Below are 16,818 nucleotides of genomic sequence, written 5' to 3'. Positions count from 1 at the left end.
GCAATTTCTTCCAACCAACCTTTGTTTGGTGGAAAACTAAAGTTTTAAAACTCCTTTAATACAATAAAAAGTACATGTGAAGTTTTATCAAAACCACCGGTATTATGCATTATTTGTTATCCAATGTGGCTACAAAAGCATCATAACATCGCAATGGCCGGATGGGACTCTAGTTTCGAAGGCTAACCACGACTTTATCTCGTTGCATTAAACGCACGGATTGCGTGACATCTCAGTTAGTTTTTAACCGACTTCGAAAAAAGGAGGAGGTTCTCAATTCATCTGTATTTATGTTTGTGAAGCTAGAGTAACCGTGCGCCGGCGCCGACAAAGTACTGTCAGCTTCAAAACTATACACGCTATTCACCTAGCTATATACACTCTGTAGTCTGTACCTCGTGAAACCATCACCAACCATGTTTGAATAAAAGGCGGTCAGTGAGTATGACAAGGTAAAAGTGTAGATAGGTACCTACTCATGAAGCTGAATGTACATACAACAATGCACTGGATTCACAGACTATAGCCACACTTTCTGGTTCAAGGCCTGACTGACCGACCACCGAACAGTAAATCTGTATACTTACTCCCACTTTAGTTACGTTACTAACAACTTATGGGCCGAATCTTGATGGTAGTTGGTATGACTGTGTACCGAGAGTCAAATAGAAATGCTTCTATGGGCTGTTTACTGGATTACTCTGGTTGGAATAGGTATCATTAATTCGGTGCAAATCGATAGTTTCACATGATCGATAGTTTTACATGAATAAGCAAGTCATCATCACAACCCACAGTTGCAAATGCAAGTCACAGCAAACTTGGCGATGGGCTTTAGAAATAAATTATTATGTTTATGTTTTTTTGTCTGTTTCTTTCCGGTATGGTTTATGGGCTATTGTGATGTGAGTTCTTGTCCCAACTCAGTTTACGTACATGTCCGAGTCACTGAGAAATGGCGGCTGCGAAAAACTGGGGACTTCTATGTATGTGTCTTCTTTCAGATACATAAATAAAGTTAAAAAATCCGAATATATTCAATATTTCAAATAGATTCACGCAGATCGACTTGTTTTAGTTAGGTATGATAAATAGTGTGTAAGGTATAAATAAATAAATAATTTATTATCGATTTGCGTCAGTACCTCGATCGTTGATCGTTGTATCATTCGGTAAGCAGGTATTTTATATTTGAATCAATGCATCAATTTGATTCCATAACCATAAATCAATTTTATATGGATTGTTCCCAGTAAAACGGAATAATATTTTTGCTTCCAGTGCACCTCAATACATGCATAGTAAACTCTTAACTTACAAACACAAATACATATATATAACTTACCAAAAAAGTTGTAAAATGCGAGGATTAAATTGTTGTAAAATGAGCGGATTAAACGATTATAATCTAGTTTAAATAAATTATTCAGTGTTTCGTTTTGAGTTGAATAAATAACATAGGCAACATAAAACTGGTTTACTTAGAATCTGTTTACACAGCTAAATGGCAACAGATGCAATTTCCAGTTTCTCGGCGTATCCACAGCAGTTTAGGAGACATTGATGCTAATTTCTAAACGTGTATCGGTTCGCATAATTTATTCCGCCGGCGGCCACATTTATTTTAACCTTATCGAAAGTATGGTATTACTAGGACCTAAGCAGTGCCTCGTTTTCCCTGGAACGCGTAACCGCATAATTTTATTATCAACATAGATAGTTACATGGTACAGAGTTAATTCTCGAGTATCTACCTATATCTGCCTCGAGTTGGTAAGCGTAGAGTAGAACTCTTTGATATACGAATTATATTAGAATGGGAAATTAGCAACTATATTTGACGTATTTTGAACCAAAAGCGCAGTTTACAACGGGTAAAACGGCGGGGAACCTCTTAATTATTTCATCCCTCCTTATAACAATGTTCTATTGTTCTCTGACTAGACCTTTCTTTACGAGCTTTTCGAAATATTATCCTTAAGTTGGTGTATGCAAAAATTATGCAACAAAACAAAAAACTAAGATTTTACATAACAATTAAATGCTATTGGAGTACCACAATGTTTACCTACGTACAACTACGATTGCTTGTTTATGGTGGCGGAAGAACTACAATACCTACAATACAACCTATGCTATTCTTTAGCAAGAAACCAATCACTCTACAGTCCAAACGTCGAAGTCTAGACAAACATTAGTTCTCGTTCCCTCCCTTTTTCCATGCACTTGCATTTAAAGAGTCTTTTCATAGAATACTCTACATTTACCGCCAAATATTGATCGCCACTACAAACCCATACAAAACGCTACAGGTGGAGCAGGGGTGTGTAGAGTCCGTTCAACGACCCTAATATTCAAGACCTCCAACCGAAATCCACCCTTATATCCACTGCATGAAAACCTATCTGAATTTTCCACCCTCCTACGAAAACTTCCTTAGCTGAAATGGGCTTTATTTCTACAGCAGCTAAAGCCTCACGCTTTTAACTACCCCTCGTGGCAGCCAAATAGCGGTGGTCTGTGATGGTCGGCAAATATGGTGTTTGTTTCTTTCAGAATAAAGTTGGGCTTGGCAAGTTATAGGGTTCTAGGATGCGTGGTTGGCCGAGGGCGGCTTACAGTCTACCGCGCCCCAATGTTTTGATGCGCGTCATATGCAAAAAAGTTATGAATTTGCTGTTACGTGTCGGTTAGTGCCTAGTTACGTAACTAGTTGTAATATGAGAAGGTTCGCCCGCTATTTATGGAAATAGTTCTTGTTGTGGCGGAACGGATTGCAAGAATGTAAATATTTGGTATTCCTAGACTGTAACTAGCTGAAATAAATATGAAGTTTATACAAAATTACGACTCGTGGCACTCGTACATTTCATAGGTAAAGTACGTTTAAGAGTGGCGGTGGTAATGGTGGACAAACCTCTTTCGACATTTGAGAGAGATGGTGGTAATGTTTACAGAAGTTTACAAATACATTTACTACACATCTGAATGTGCATCTATATTGTTACCTACTAGATGTATCCCTTGGTGTATCGTTCCTATTAAAAAACCGTTCGCCACGTATTCGAAGTCGTTAAAATTGCCTTCAGCTAGTCCAGTCACCATCTTTAAATTACAAGCATGTGATTATTCACATTGCATGGCTTACTAATTTCATAGAATATGTTAAGTATTTAATCTGTGTGTCAACTACCAAAATTACTGACCGGATTTCCGTATTACCATTATGTTAACGACTGCCTACACGAGATCTAATTTCCCTCCATTTTCTTAACATAATATCCTGGGTTGTTTCATTATCTCTTTCTGAGTAATTAGGATTTATTTATTTATTTAATTCTTTATTGCACAAATATAAAAATACATGTACAAAAGGTGGGCTTAATGCTAAGAGCATTTTCTACCAGCCAAGGACAGATTTCTACAGGAGGTGCAGGAAAACAGGTACAAAGATGTGCAAAAAAAAAAAGGAAAAATGTAAGATGAAAGAACTAAAAACTAAATAGTCACTTAATAATGATCTTAATATATAATAACAATACATTCAAATAATTATATAAATTTATAAAAGATAATAATAATATACATATAATATTAGGATACATAACTATAATATATACAAACATATACACGGTACCACCAGGTACCAGACAGGTACACGAAAATGCTATTTATTTAAGTTGCTGAGATAATGAGCGCGGGTTAGTCGCTTGAAGATGTGGCGAGAAGGGGCTTCTCTAATATTCTCGGGAAGATTATTCCATAGGCGAACGGCGGTGACAGCGAAGCGAATTTAAATAATTTCGACTGCGAACCCTGTGTTTTTAAATAAGGTATCTGATCATACCTACTTCTTTTTCTTAAAAAATCTGACAGGCTTTAGCTGAGGGTTTATCACGGTGTGGTGAAAGGATTAGCTAGTCAGATTAGGGTTTGTCGCTCATGTACAGCCGCGCAGGCTGCGAAGGAGTGGGGAGACCTTGAGTCTCCCGGAGAAGAGCTGCGGCACGGTGTGAGGTGACTCCGGTGCGTTCCCCTGGAGATCCCGGAGCACCTACCTGCACTGATGGTGGCCACCGAGGGGGTTTTAGTGGGTAAAAATCCCACATATCCCGTCTTCCTCCCCCGAGGTTGGCGGGAATCTTTCTGAAGATTTCCCCCTCGTAAAAAAGGCTCGTTTGTCGCTGACATTCTCAAAATATGTTTTTACAAAAAAAGCACATAGTTATTATTATGACGAGTATAGTCACACTTATAAAAAGTTAGTACTCAACAAAACTGGACCAATAAAAGAACCATTCAATCTCCGTTGCCGGTCTCACGTAATTCAGATGCCGAGATAAATCACAGTTTGAAGAATGCCTCGTACTGTGTCGCACTGTGTGAAAGAAAATAAAAGCTATGGTACTGTCGTGATGTGTTCCGTTCCCCATATTGTTGTACTCAGAACTAGCCATGTGAAACTGGGACAGTGGGGTAACTTTAACTGCTGATGTAGAGTTTAATCGAGATTCTAGGAATAAACACATACTACGGTAATCAATTATTTTTTTGAGTTATAAACACCTCTCTTTGGTTCAGGTGGATCCTTGCAGCTTGTTCGCTTGAGGACCTTAGACAGGTAGCTGTTAGTGGTTGCATGAGGACGGCCGGGTACAGCATTTTGCGGCATTTTTTGGAAAGCTCTACGTTTATCAATACACAATTTCGGGCTTTATTTTATTATATATATAGAAATGCATTTTTTTCAAGCTAAAACATTATGTTAATCTAAATGAATAAAGTTCACATAAACAAATATATTTAAAAGTGTTTAATCGTATTTATAATGTTCTTCTAACAAAACATTTGCTACTGATTCAGTTTCACTGAGACATGGTTCCAATGTTCCGCCCCCATCTGTTTCCGATGGAACTATTGTTCGGTGCAGCATAGTATGGATCGATGTCATGGCCCTTAGGAAGAATATACTTAGTATTACTTAGTATAGACGTTTGATAACGTAATAGGAAATAGTGATAGGTATAGTAAAATTTATGATAAAAGTAGAAATAAAACTCTTGCTAACTGAACTGGCGGAACCGAATACCTTAGTCCACTATTATGATCTCATTATTATTTTTTTTATAACCGTGAAATATTCTATGGAACAAAATTTATAATAGTTATTTGTCAGGAATTTACTCCACTTGATTAGTTTAAAAGACACTACGTGCACCTTGTAAATCTGATGAATAGTATACCATGACATCAGCAGAGCTATGACTTGACAATCTCGACATTAAATCCGACGATGATCCCCCCTGGCCACAATGGGGTTGACAGAACACTAATGTAGCCGACGTGATGTGGGTGCCAACCATTGTTGCCGAATTGATCCACCACGCTCCGAATCAAGTATAATATAATAATGTACAAGCCCCAAAATGTAGTTACCTGTAACTACATTTTGGGGCTTGTACATGGACGATGGTTTTATTTCTTTTGGTCAACTGCTAGACTTTAGTTTGCTTTGTTATCTTTAATAGGAATAGGTAACTCATTGTGTTTCTACAAAGCGGACTATAACTTACCGAATTAGTACCTACTTATATGAATGACTAGTATTTTCGCAAATCCATTGAAATGTTAGTCAGTCCATAGACGTCAACGCAGGTAATAGAGTTATACAAGCGCTTTCAAAGTAAATAATAGCTTTATTGTGTAAGCCAGTCCACGGTTCACTGAATCTTTTCAGCTCTTAAACCACACTCTGAATCTATTTCGCTACATGATTCACGATCCGTGATATGAAATGCAAACCAGTTGTATGTCGTTTATGCATTTGACAGAAAGCCAAGTCAATGACCAATGGCATTATTTCCATCGATTGCTCTACGATTTTAAATGGATACTAAAACGTCTTAACGATCGATATGAGGCGACTTAACCTCGATCAAAATCTCTTCCAAACAAAATATAAATACTTAGTTAAGTACCTTTATAATTATTTTCATGAAACAAAACCCATCAGAAGATAAAATTTTGACAAAATTATACGAACCAAAAAATACTTCATCAAAGTAGGGAATGTCCATAGCATGCCAACATAAAATTCAACAGGCGAGCCGGAATCGGCCGGGGCCAGCCGACGTCCTCCGAAGTTCCATGGTGTTTTTGTTCCGTCTCTTTCTGGCATACAAAAACATCTTGCGAGCTCGGAAGCTCTGAAATCCCAATCTTGGTTTGGATTCAAGCGGGCTGGTCTTGTCGAAGTAGCTTCGTTGTATTGTTGGGCCTTATTAAATAAATATCAAGTGGTTCTGTGGCATTGTATCAAGACTATTTTGAGTGATTTGTTGCGTTGTCGGTTCAGTGTACGCGCTATCATTTGTTTTATTGAGATTGGTGGACTCAAAGCTGTAAAATGTAAGTTTGGTTTTATGTTGACAGGTTTTGTTAAGCCGTTGTTTACTTTTGTAGGAACAGTTTGTTATTGATCTGTTTCTTTCAAGGTACTTATTATATCAATGGTTTTAAGGATTAGGTATTTAATAAAGTATGAATTGAGTTTAAATTTAACAAAATGACATGAATAATAAGTACTTCGTATATTTCTTAGAACACGGCTAAATCTAGATTTATTCATTATTTTGTTTTCAGACTTATCGAGTCTGTTATAACAGCTTACACACAACCTAGGCTGTTGATTTAATATTTCGGGTAAATCCTGATAGTGTACCCACTGTACTTAATATAAAAAACCTTAATATTATGTCGTATAATATGCCCCTTTGACTTTCAACCTTCGATATACTTACTCGAGTTACTATATTAAAACTTTTCAAAAATAATAATGCGTTAACCGGTAATTATTTTTCCATTACCATACTCACATACATGGTTATAGATGTTAAAAGCAGGGTAATTATATTTTAAAGACTGTCTGCCGGTTTCAGAACTATGAACGTTATTTCTACTTAGGTATATTTATTCAATCAAATGATTAAATCTATAAGTACCGAAGCAGTCTCAAACAGGACTCCAGGCCCTAATATCTATCATGTTCTATTTAAATAATAATTTATTCGTTTTAAGGTAGGTATTATTTAAAACAATAATATCATACATACGAGTAAATACCAAGTTCTCATGAGCAACCCATGATCTCAACAATGCCATGAGAACTAAAGGGCACTCACAACTTCACACATCCAGACACCAGTTTTAGAACCCGTAATAGTGGCGTTAAGTGTGACTCCGGTGCGTTCCCCTGGAGATCCCGGAGCACCTACCTGCACTGATGGTGGCCACCGAGGGGGTTTTAGTGGGTAAAAATCCCACATATCCCGTCTTCCTCCCCCGAGGTTGGCGGGAATCTTTCTGAAGATTTCCCCCTCGTAAAAAAGGCTCGTTTGTCGCTGACATTCTCAAAATATGTTTTTACAAAAAAAGCACATAGTTATTATTATGACGAGTATAGTCACACTTATAAAAAGTTAGTACTCAACAAAACTGGACCAATAAAAGAACCATTCAATCTCCGTTGCCGGTCTCACGTAATTCAGATGCCGAGATAAATCACAGTTTGAAGAATGCCTCGTACTGTGTCGCACTGTGTGAAAGAAAATAAAAGCTATGGTACTGTCGTGATGTGTTCCGTTCCCCATATTGTTGTACTCAGAACTAGCCATGTGAAACTGGGACAGTGGGGTAACTTTAACTGCTGATGTAGAGTTTAATCGAGATTCTAGGAATAAACACATACTACGGTAATCAATTATTTTTTTGAGTTATAAACACCTCTCTTTGGTTCAGGTGGATCCTTGCAGCTTGTTCGCTTGAGGACCTTAGACAGGTAGCTGTTAGTGGTTGCATGAGGACGGCCGGGTACAGCATTTTGCGGCATTTTTTGGAAAGCTCTACGTTTATCAATACACAATTTCGGGCTTTATTTTATTATATATATAGAAATGCATTTTTTTCAAGCTAAAACATTATGTTAATCTAAATGAATAAAGTTCACATAAACAAATATATTTAAAAGTGTTTAATCGTATTTATAATGTTCTTCTAACAAAACATTTGCTACTGATTCAGTTTCACTGAGACATGGTTCCAATGTTCCGCCCCCATCTGTTTCCGATGGAACTATTGTTCGGTGCAGCATAGTATGGATCGATGTCATGGCCCTTAGGAAGAATATACTTAGTATTACTTAGTATAGACGTTTGATAACGTAATAGGAAATAGTGATAGGTATAGTAAAATTTATGATAAAAGTAGAAATAAAACTCTTGCTAACTGAACTGGCGGAACCGAATACCTTAGTCCACTATTATGATCTCATTATTATTTTTTTTATAACCGTGAAATATTCTATGGAACAAAATTTATAATAGTTATTTGTCAGGAATTTACTCCACTTGATTAGTTTAAAAGACACTACGTGCACCTTGTAAATCTGATGAATAGTATACCATGACATCAGCAGAGCTATGACTTGACAATCTCGACATTAAATCCGACGATGATCCCCCCTGGCCACAATGGGGTTGACAGAACACTAATGTAGCCGACGTGATGTGGGTGCCAACCATTGTTGCCGAATTGATCCACCACGCTCCGAATCAAGTATAATATAATAATGTACAAGCCCCAAAATGTAGTTACCTGTAACTACATTTTGGGGCTTGTACATGGACGATGGTTTTATTTCTTTTGGTCAACTGCTAGACTTTAGTTTGCTTTGTTATCTTTAATAGGAATAGGTAACTCATTGTGTTTCTACAAAGCGGACTATAACTTACCGAATTAGTACCTACTTATATGAATGACTAGTATTTTCGCAAATCCATTGAAATGTTAGTCAGTCCATAGACGTCAACGCAGGTAATAGAGTTATACAAGCGCTTTCAAAGTAAATAATAGCTTTATTGTGTAAGCCAGTCCACGGTTCACTGAATCTTTTCAGCTCTTAAACCACACTCTGAATCTATTTCGCTACATGATTCACGATCCGTGATATGAAATGCAAACCAGTTGTATGTCGTTTATGCATTTGACAGAAAGCCAAGTCAATGACCAATGGCATTATTTCCATCGATTGCTCTACGATTTTAAATGGATACTAAAACGTCTTAACGATCGATATGAGGCGACTTAACCTCGATCAAAATCTCTTCCAAACAAAATATAAATACTTAGTTAAGTACCTTTATAATTATTTTCATGAAACAAAACCCATCAGAAGATAAAATTTTGACAAAATTATACGAACCAAAAAATACTTCATCAAAGTAGGGAATGTCCATAGCATGCCAACATAAAATTCAACAGGCGAGCCGGAATCGGCCGGGGCCAGCCGACGTCCTCCGAAGTTCCATGGTGTTTTTGTTCCGTCTCTTTCTGGCATACAAAAACATCTTGCGAGCTCGGAAGCTCTGAAATCCCAATCTTGGTTTGGATTCAAGCGGGCTGGTCTTGTCGAAGTAGCTTCGTTGTATTGTTGGGCCTTATTAAATAAATATCAAGTGGTTCTGTGGCATTGTATCAAGACTATTTTGAGTGATTTGTTGCGTTGTCGGTTCAGTGTACGCGCTATCATTTGTTTTATTGAGATTGGTGGACTCAAAGCTGTAAAATGTAAGTTTGGTTTTATGTTGACAGGTTTTGTTAAGCCGTTGTTTACTTTTGTAGGAACAGTTTGTTATTGATCTGTTTCTTTCAAGGTACTTATTATATCAATGGTTTTAAGGATTAGGTATTTAATAAAGTATGAATTGAGTTTAAATTTAACAAAATGACATGAATAATAAGTACTTCGTATATTTCTTAGAACACGGCTAAATCTAGATTTATTCATTATTTTGTTTTCAGACTTATCGAGTCTGTTATAACAGCTTACACACAACCTAGGCTGTTGATTTAATATTTCGGGTAAATCCTGATAGTGTACCCACTGTACTTAATATAAAAAACCTTAATATTATGTCGTATAATATGCCCCTTTGACTTTCAACCTTCGATATACTTACTCGAGTTACTATATTAAAACTTTTCAAAAATAATAATGCGTTAACCGGTAATTATTTTTCCATTACCATACTCACATACATGGTTATAGATGTTAAAAGCAGGGTAATTATATTTTAAAGACTGTCTGCCGGTTTCAGAACTATGAACGTTATTTCTACTTAGGTATATTTATTCAATCAAATGATTAAATCTATAAGTACCGAAGCAGTCTCAAACAGGACTCCAGGCCCTAATATCTATCATGTTCTATTTAAATAATAATTTATTCGTTTTAAGGTAGGTATTATTTAAAACAATAATATCATACATACGAGTAAATACCAAGTTCTCATGAGCAACCCATGATCTCAACAATGCCATGAGAACTAAAGGGCACTCACAACTTCACACATCCAGACACCAGTTTTAGAACCCGTAATAGTGGCGTTAAGTGGCAAAAGTGCAGCCAATTATGCAATTACATACCCCTCAGCTCCAGCTACTACACCGCATGGCAGGTTATGTCTCTAGACATTCCTTGCCCTATTTTACCCCCAACGGGTAAACAATATGGAGCAACTAGTGTGAGTGAACGCATTAGCGGGAATCCAGGGCAGGATACGTCTGCGTATAGCGATTGTTTGTCGCTTTGTTAGCTTTCCTTTATGCAGCCAATGTATCAACCGGATGGGTTTTGCTAAACATGGTTGCATAATGAGAGTGCTGTGATATCTCAGGTTTATCTGGAATGCACGTGGTAGGACAAGTACATGAATGTAACAACCTAACTGTGGATTGGAAATACGACTGACTGCTTAAAACACCACAGTGATGCTACTTTTACTGAGAGAATGATGTCCTACCAAATGAGTAAAAAGTTGACACATCTTGAAAGAAAAGAGCACAAAAGCACGGAAACGAAATAATACAGCACCGTAGTGTGCAATTAAAACGCACGATGCATCCACTGAGAGTACCTACGAGCGACGTGCAGGGCCAGATTAAAAGCATACTTTTTACAAAGTGTCGCCCAGTGCGCCTCGCGGCTCATCAGCGGACGAGCGGCCAGTGTGCGGCGGCGGCTGAAAGGCGCTCGGCGTTCATCTCGGTTGGATTGCGTCCTGCTGCTATTTGCAGAACAATGCAGGCTTGATGTGCGCGCGCCGGTGGAAAGCGCGGGAGGGAAAACGCGCGAACCGGCACTCGGCAGTCTGAGACCGGCCGCGCTGTCGGGCGCGCGACCCACGCACGCGCCCTGGCGGACCCCGCCGCCGAGCGCCGCGGCAAGCGTGGCGTCACCTTCTCCGAATCGACCCTCACCGACAGCACTGACACCGTGTCGGAACCTCAGTGTCAAAAGGTTGGTGACCCCCTTCGCGAGCACCCCAAAAACAACCCTTATCCCGACACCCCAAAGCTCCATTTCCTGATCCGCGACCGTGCGACGTAAGCCTCCCATGTGCATTTAGCATGCGATCCCGGTTCGCGTACGGTGATAAGGGAAACGTCAGCTCGCAGTGAGGTAATTCATGTGCACAGATACTATCTCGGCTAGTTCATTGTTATGGAAGATACTAAAATTAAATTTGGGCAGATGACAACTCCAATCTTCTAGGACTGCCAAACGATGAGTTCACAGTTGGTAATAAGACTGTTTCATTAGAATCGTGCGTATTAAATAGAAATTGGGTCGCGACGCGATGCAATTTATAGTTGTGGAACTAATTCTGAATTTTGTGGGTAGATCGCCTACAGTTACTGAGCGAGCCACCAACATTAAGCTTCTAAATTGAATGCATTCGCGAATAATTATTTATAATCTCCTATTGTTGTTTTATTAGACTCCATGCAGGCGTGCATAACACTTGGCGAGTGCTTTTGCATAAAACAAATGACATCATGCCCAGTGCCGGTCCTTGTGGTGGATGGAATCGATTTAATGGAGTGCAAAGAAAATAGGCCAAGGGCGGGGGTACTCACAGTACTCACGAGACCCACCTCGGTGTTGCCACAAGGAACAATGCACTTCCCACAGTTGTGACAGAAACAGGAACTATTGAAGACAGTTATGATAATGTCACCGAGTTTTGGGACAAAGCTTTGCTTAGAAAGCACATGTTGCGTCGATCGGGTGTTTGATTGTTCATCGTGATGAGTTGTTTTTAGAAATTATTATGAATGTGATATTCGGAGCATAATTATCGAATCGATAAATAAATCATAATATAAAAACAATAAAATTAATAATACCTAACCTGGATTTTTTATATGTAAAGCTACTGTTTATACAATGCTTCTACGAGTAATAAATTCAATGTTCTCACGGCATCAACATACCACATCCCATCTTCGTCAAATCAGATTCCATTACAAGCAAATTGCGTTGCTCTTCTGCATAAACAAAATTACTCGAATATTTTACGAGATACTGTATTATTTCTGACCCAGTTCTGAGCGCTGAAAGATAATGAAGGTAGGAAGGAACTTCAGCGTTGCAGATCGATCAGACTTGGCCTGCACTGTGAACAGGCGATGGCACAGCACTTAAATATACCTAATGATGTGATGAATCTTATGACTAGTTAGTGAAGTCATACTTGGATGACATGGTAGTAGGTAATTGAAAGATTTAATTCAAGATTTGTTCAGCAATCCCCATAGAATATTTTTTGTGAAAAGATGGCAAGCTAATATATTTACTTTTTTATAAAAAACTACAGAAACCATTATGAGAAACTACAGAAACCAGTAGGAAGGTAGTAGGTAGTTAAAGGTCACGTTAACGAATCTTAAAATGTGTAATAGCGAACTTGCAGGTATTCTATTATAATAAAATGTCATTGACATTTAAACCGCACACCAGCGGAAATGAATGAACAAAAGCAGAAGGCTTATATGGCGACCGGAAATAAGCTGCCACTGCTCTGTAGGCATCCATATAGAAGCTTCGTTTACTTTCCTCCATTAGGTACAGTTGAAGACAAATCATAAAACCTCTAGTGAAATAAATATTATACTTTTACTTTGATATCATAATCTTTCCGTACATGATGTATATCAGCTCTGTCATTTTAAGTCCTGTTACCCATAGCTATGCGAAGGCTTTCACTATCTGATCTTTTAATTGGCTGTCCTTTAAATTTAAAGATGTTGTCTTTGTATACTTATTTCGACCAATTAAAATTAAGTATACATTTTAACTAATAAACTATCAGACTAAATAGACATCATTCAAAAATCTCCTGAACTGTCTGTAAGATCTGATCTGACCACGACAGTACCAGCCAGTTGTTTGATGGATATTTTTAAATCTACGACGCTTCGACGTTTGTTATACGCCTTTTAATTATTTGGCTACTGTAAACAATGTCGAAGATTCTATCGTCCCGATTCGTCCCTTCCAACTATTTCGGTTTCATGAAACTGTATCAAGGTTCAACAGTTTAGTTGAATTTTAAGGTCAGGTTAAAAATTTGGGTTTGTAGAGTTAGTTTTTATTTTTATTGCAGGTAATATTTTCTGTGGTAGATCGACAGTAGCAAATCACGTTTTCCTGACCTATACAAACAGTAATTAATTACTATAGCCAAAACCGTGTACAATCATCAAAAAAATCTAATGCGAAGGAACTACATGAATGCAAAATTCTATAGGTATTGATCAGCAAATTCATAGATAGATAGTCGATATTGAAGTCGGTAATTAGTGCCATACAAAAACAAATTGCAACTATCCGTAAATGACTAAATGTAGAGCAATTAGTGGCTGAGTATCAACATGGCGATGGCGTGCCAACTCTATTACAGCTCCATTTTGTTACTAAACGGCTCCCCACTGGGCTTGGCATGTCCCGACGATACTGTTACAATGCTGGAGCTCAGAATACGTATCTAATACACTTTAAAGGCTAACTGTTCCAGTCATTTGTTTCGTTCGCCAACACAAAAGACATAAGCACTGGCCGGTAAGACGGAATCGTGATGCCCGCCGGTGGACGCAAATCGACCCCGAAAGAAAATATTAAGTATTCCAAATTCGAAATTGAAGACATAAAATGATGAGTTACGATTTGAATATAAAATAGGACCTTATTGTGTTTCGAATGTAAGCTTAAATGTTTGAATACCGTGTGCGTGTTTCCATAGTCTGATGGGATTAATTTAATTTGTATATTTATTAACGTGAACGTCGATCCGGTATCCGAATGTGTGTCGGTGCAATCGATACTATTCAGGCTTTTGTACAGGGATTAGAGAACCGAAACCATTGTTGGTAATACATTCACAGATACGGAATAAAAGCGACCCACATAAAATGGTTTCAATAAAATACAATTTGATAAAAACTATACATTCGTGCTCTGCAGCAGTAACCTGTTTCAGTGTACAGATAAAATAAACAGTTTACGTGGAAATGTTTTATGTAGTCTTCAAGTGTTGAATATAAATTGGAATTGATTAGAGTTTAGAGTACTTACATGAATGGAGATGACAAACAGCCTGCAACAGCAATGTTATCCTAGACTAGGACTATTTCCCGATAGAACAGAGAACTGCAATGAGCTGAAACTGGAGGGAGGCCCAGAACATTTATTTTTATTCTCAAATATTAGCGGTGGAAGTATTTAACCTGGTGATGAATTAGATCTATAAAATACATAGACATCAAAGTTAACCGTTGTATACCTTAGGTCGACTAGATAAGTATATTTAAAATTCTGCTTATTCTAATAAATAGACAATACTCTAAATCGCACAGAAACAGCGTCTCTGATCAGTACTCTATTACTATCCGATCTGCTTTTAAAAATATTGAAATTTCACAATCCCGAATCCCGATATCTAAATAGGTACCTGAATGATTTCACAATGCTCGCCTGAACAAGTAAACAGTTGCGTATGATAAAATAAGCAATACACAGCAAAGCAGACATTCTGAAATGGTTTTCAAAACAAACCTACATCAGCTTCCTTTCAGACTTCGTTCTATTTGTGCAGGATATGTGTGAATAGAGATGGTATTTAATAAAACTGCGGTTCAATCGTGAAACAGTTTGTTGATATTTGTTTTTTTTCGTCTGAAAAGTTCATGCGTTTATTAAAGTTATAGGTCGGATTTTTACTGATGTTCGTATATTTTCCGTCGAATGCAAGCACCATTGTGCATGTGCACCATGTTAATTAATATTCCGCCTTTCCAAAATATCATTTCATTTTGGTCTTTTCCTAATTTATATACCAGACTGCCTGTTTCAGAAAGTCCTCATAAATACTATACTTACACTCTGTGAAATAGAAGCATGACTTTTAATAATGATAGCTGCTAACTTTTCAGACATTGTGAACCAGGCTCTTAGCCTCGCTAACTTTGTAGCTTCACACAGTAATTAATTTATTTTTAAAAAATAATATTGATAGGTACTGAAACTTACGCAACCAACGAATTTTGTACGATATCAACTCTAAGGTGAAGTGCGGTAATTGCAACTAAAAATATTGAAGTCGTAACTTCGTCATCTGATAATTCTTTATATATAAGGAAATAGAATTACTGTAAAATCATGCCAAAGTCAAAATTTTATGTAGATTTTATTCTACTATCATGACAAAGAAAAACTCTGAAGAATAAAGAGCTATTGCCAAAAGTTCCGGCAAAGTCAGAAATAGTTGCAATTACCCCTCCTGGCGGGTAATTGCAACTAATCGTTTTATCTCCATATTTTTCTATGTGTGGTGTATATTGTGTATTTGAAACACAAAGACTAAGAGAATATTCATAGGATACTACTGTTTAGCCGTGGGTCTGGTAATTGCAACTAATTTCTCAAAAATAGTGATGGGAACTTTATCGTAATTTTATCGACAGTCATGTAGTGTCTGCCATCGACAAGCCAAGAAGACCATGGTAGCAGAATAAAACTCGGGGATAAAAATTAATAGCTATATTTTTATTAATCAACATTAAATATTTTACTTATGTTTAATCAAACAGCCTTTTTACAATTTTTTTGGAAAGTTTTCGGAATTTTCGCAGGCAGGATGCCGGGTGGAATTTTGCAATTTTTCCATAAAAATGTATGCTTAACAGATATGTTTAAAATTTGGTATTCAGCCTTTTATTCTTATTTGTGCGTTATATTATTAGTGATTGTATCGATATATTCATGTTCACTGCCCCATCACTGGCTTTTTCCAATTTCATACAAAAATTGGCAGCTAATTGTAACCACCCTAAAAACTGCAAAATAGTTGCATTTACCAGACTTGGCATTTTTTGTCTGGTAAATGTAACTACACAGAAAACTCGGAAAACAATCGTGTTAGAATAAAACAAATACATACAAAATGACTTACCGTTATTAGTTTTTACTTTTTTTTGGAAAAACCTTGCGAGGAACCACTAAAAACTATTTTATAAAATAAAAATGCACGCCATGTCCATCCGACTCCAGCAGACTCAAAATGGCCGATGACAAAAAGCTTTATAACTCCCACAATTCTTGAGCTATCAGCGCCATCCACATTTTTGGGTAGAACTTTTATGATGTAAAATTGATTTTAGTCTGTCGTTTTACAATGAAGTAACTCTAGAGGGAGTTATTGAAGTTAGTTGCAATTACCGGATAGTTGCAATTACCGCACTTCACCTTAACAATAAAATTAATTACTTATGTTAGCAACGAAAGTTTAAAACTTAATGAATGAAAATGTACTCCTGAATGAATTATACACCTGCAATTCGGTTTTATTTTTATTTTTAACCTGTTTTATAGTACATGAGCAAGGTAAGATCTATCGATACTGCCACCTACCTAGACATTTC

The 16,818-nt window shown here is 37.2% G+C and overlaps 1 protein-coding gene across 11 annotated transcripts in view; it reads left to right on the top strand.

Annotated features, from left to right (window-relative positions):
- LOC105398226 (proton channel OtopLc) overlaps window positions 1–16,818 on the top strand; it is a 35,705-nt gene that overhangs the window by 1,405 nt on the left and 17,482 nt on the right. For 3 of the 11 annotated variants that reach the window (XM_038111930.2, XM_038111932.2, XM_038111931.2), the window contains exon 1: window positions 11,028–11,356. The exons of 2 other annotated variants lie outside the window; for them this stretch is intronic. The gene's annotated coding sequence lies outside the window, so the exon portion shown is untranslated. Of the gene's footprint in view, window positions 1–6,200; window positions 6,409–9,416; window positions 9,625–11,027; window positions 11,357–16,818 lie in introns of those variants that run through there. 6 more of the 11 variants (XM_038111929.2, XM_038111925.2, XM_048624904.1 and 3 more) reach the window with 5 other exon arrangements.

Source organism: Plutella xylostella, chromosome 13 (genome assembly GCF_932276165.1).
Source record: "Plutella xylostella chromosome 13, ilPluXylo3.1, whole genome shotgun sequence".
Lineage (NCBI taxonomy): Eukaryota > Metazoa > Arthropoda > Insecta > Lepidoptera > Plutellidae > Plutella > Plutella xylostella.
Note: the sequence above shows the minus strand (reverse complement) of the source record. Positions and strands in the feature narration are given on the sequence as shown.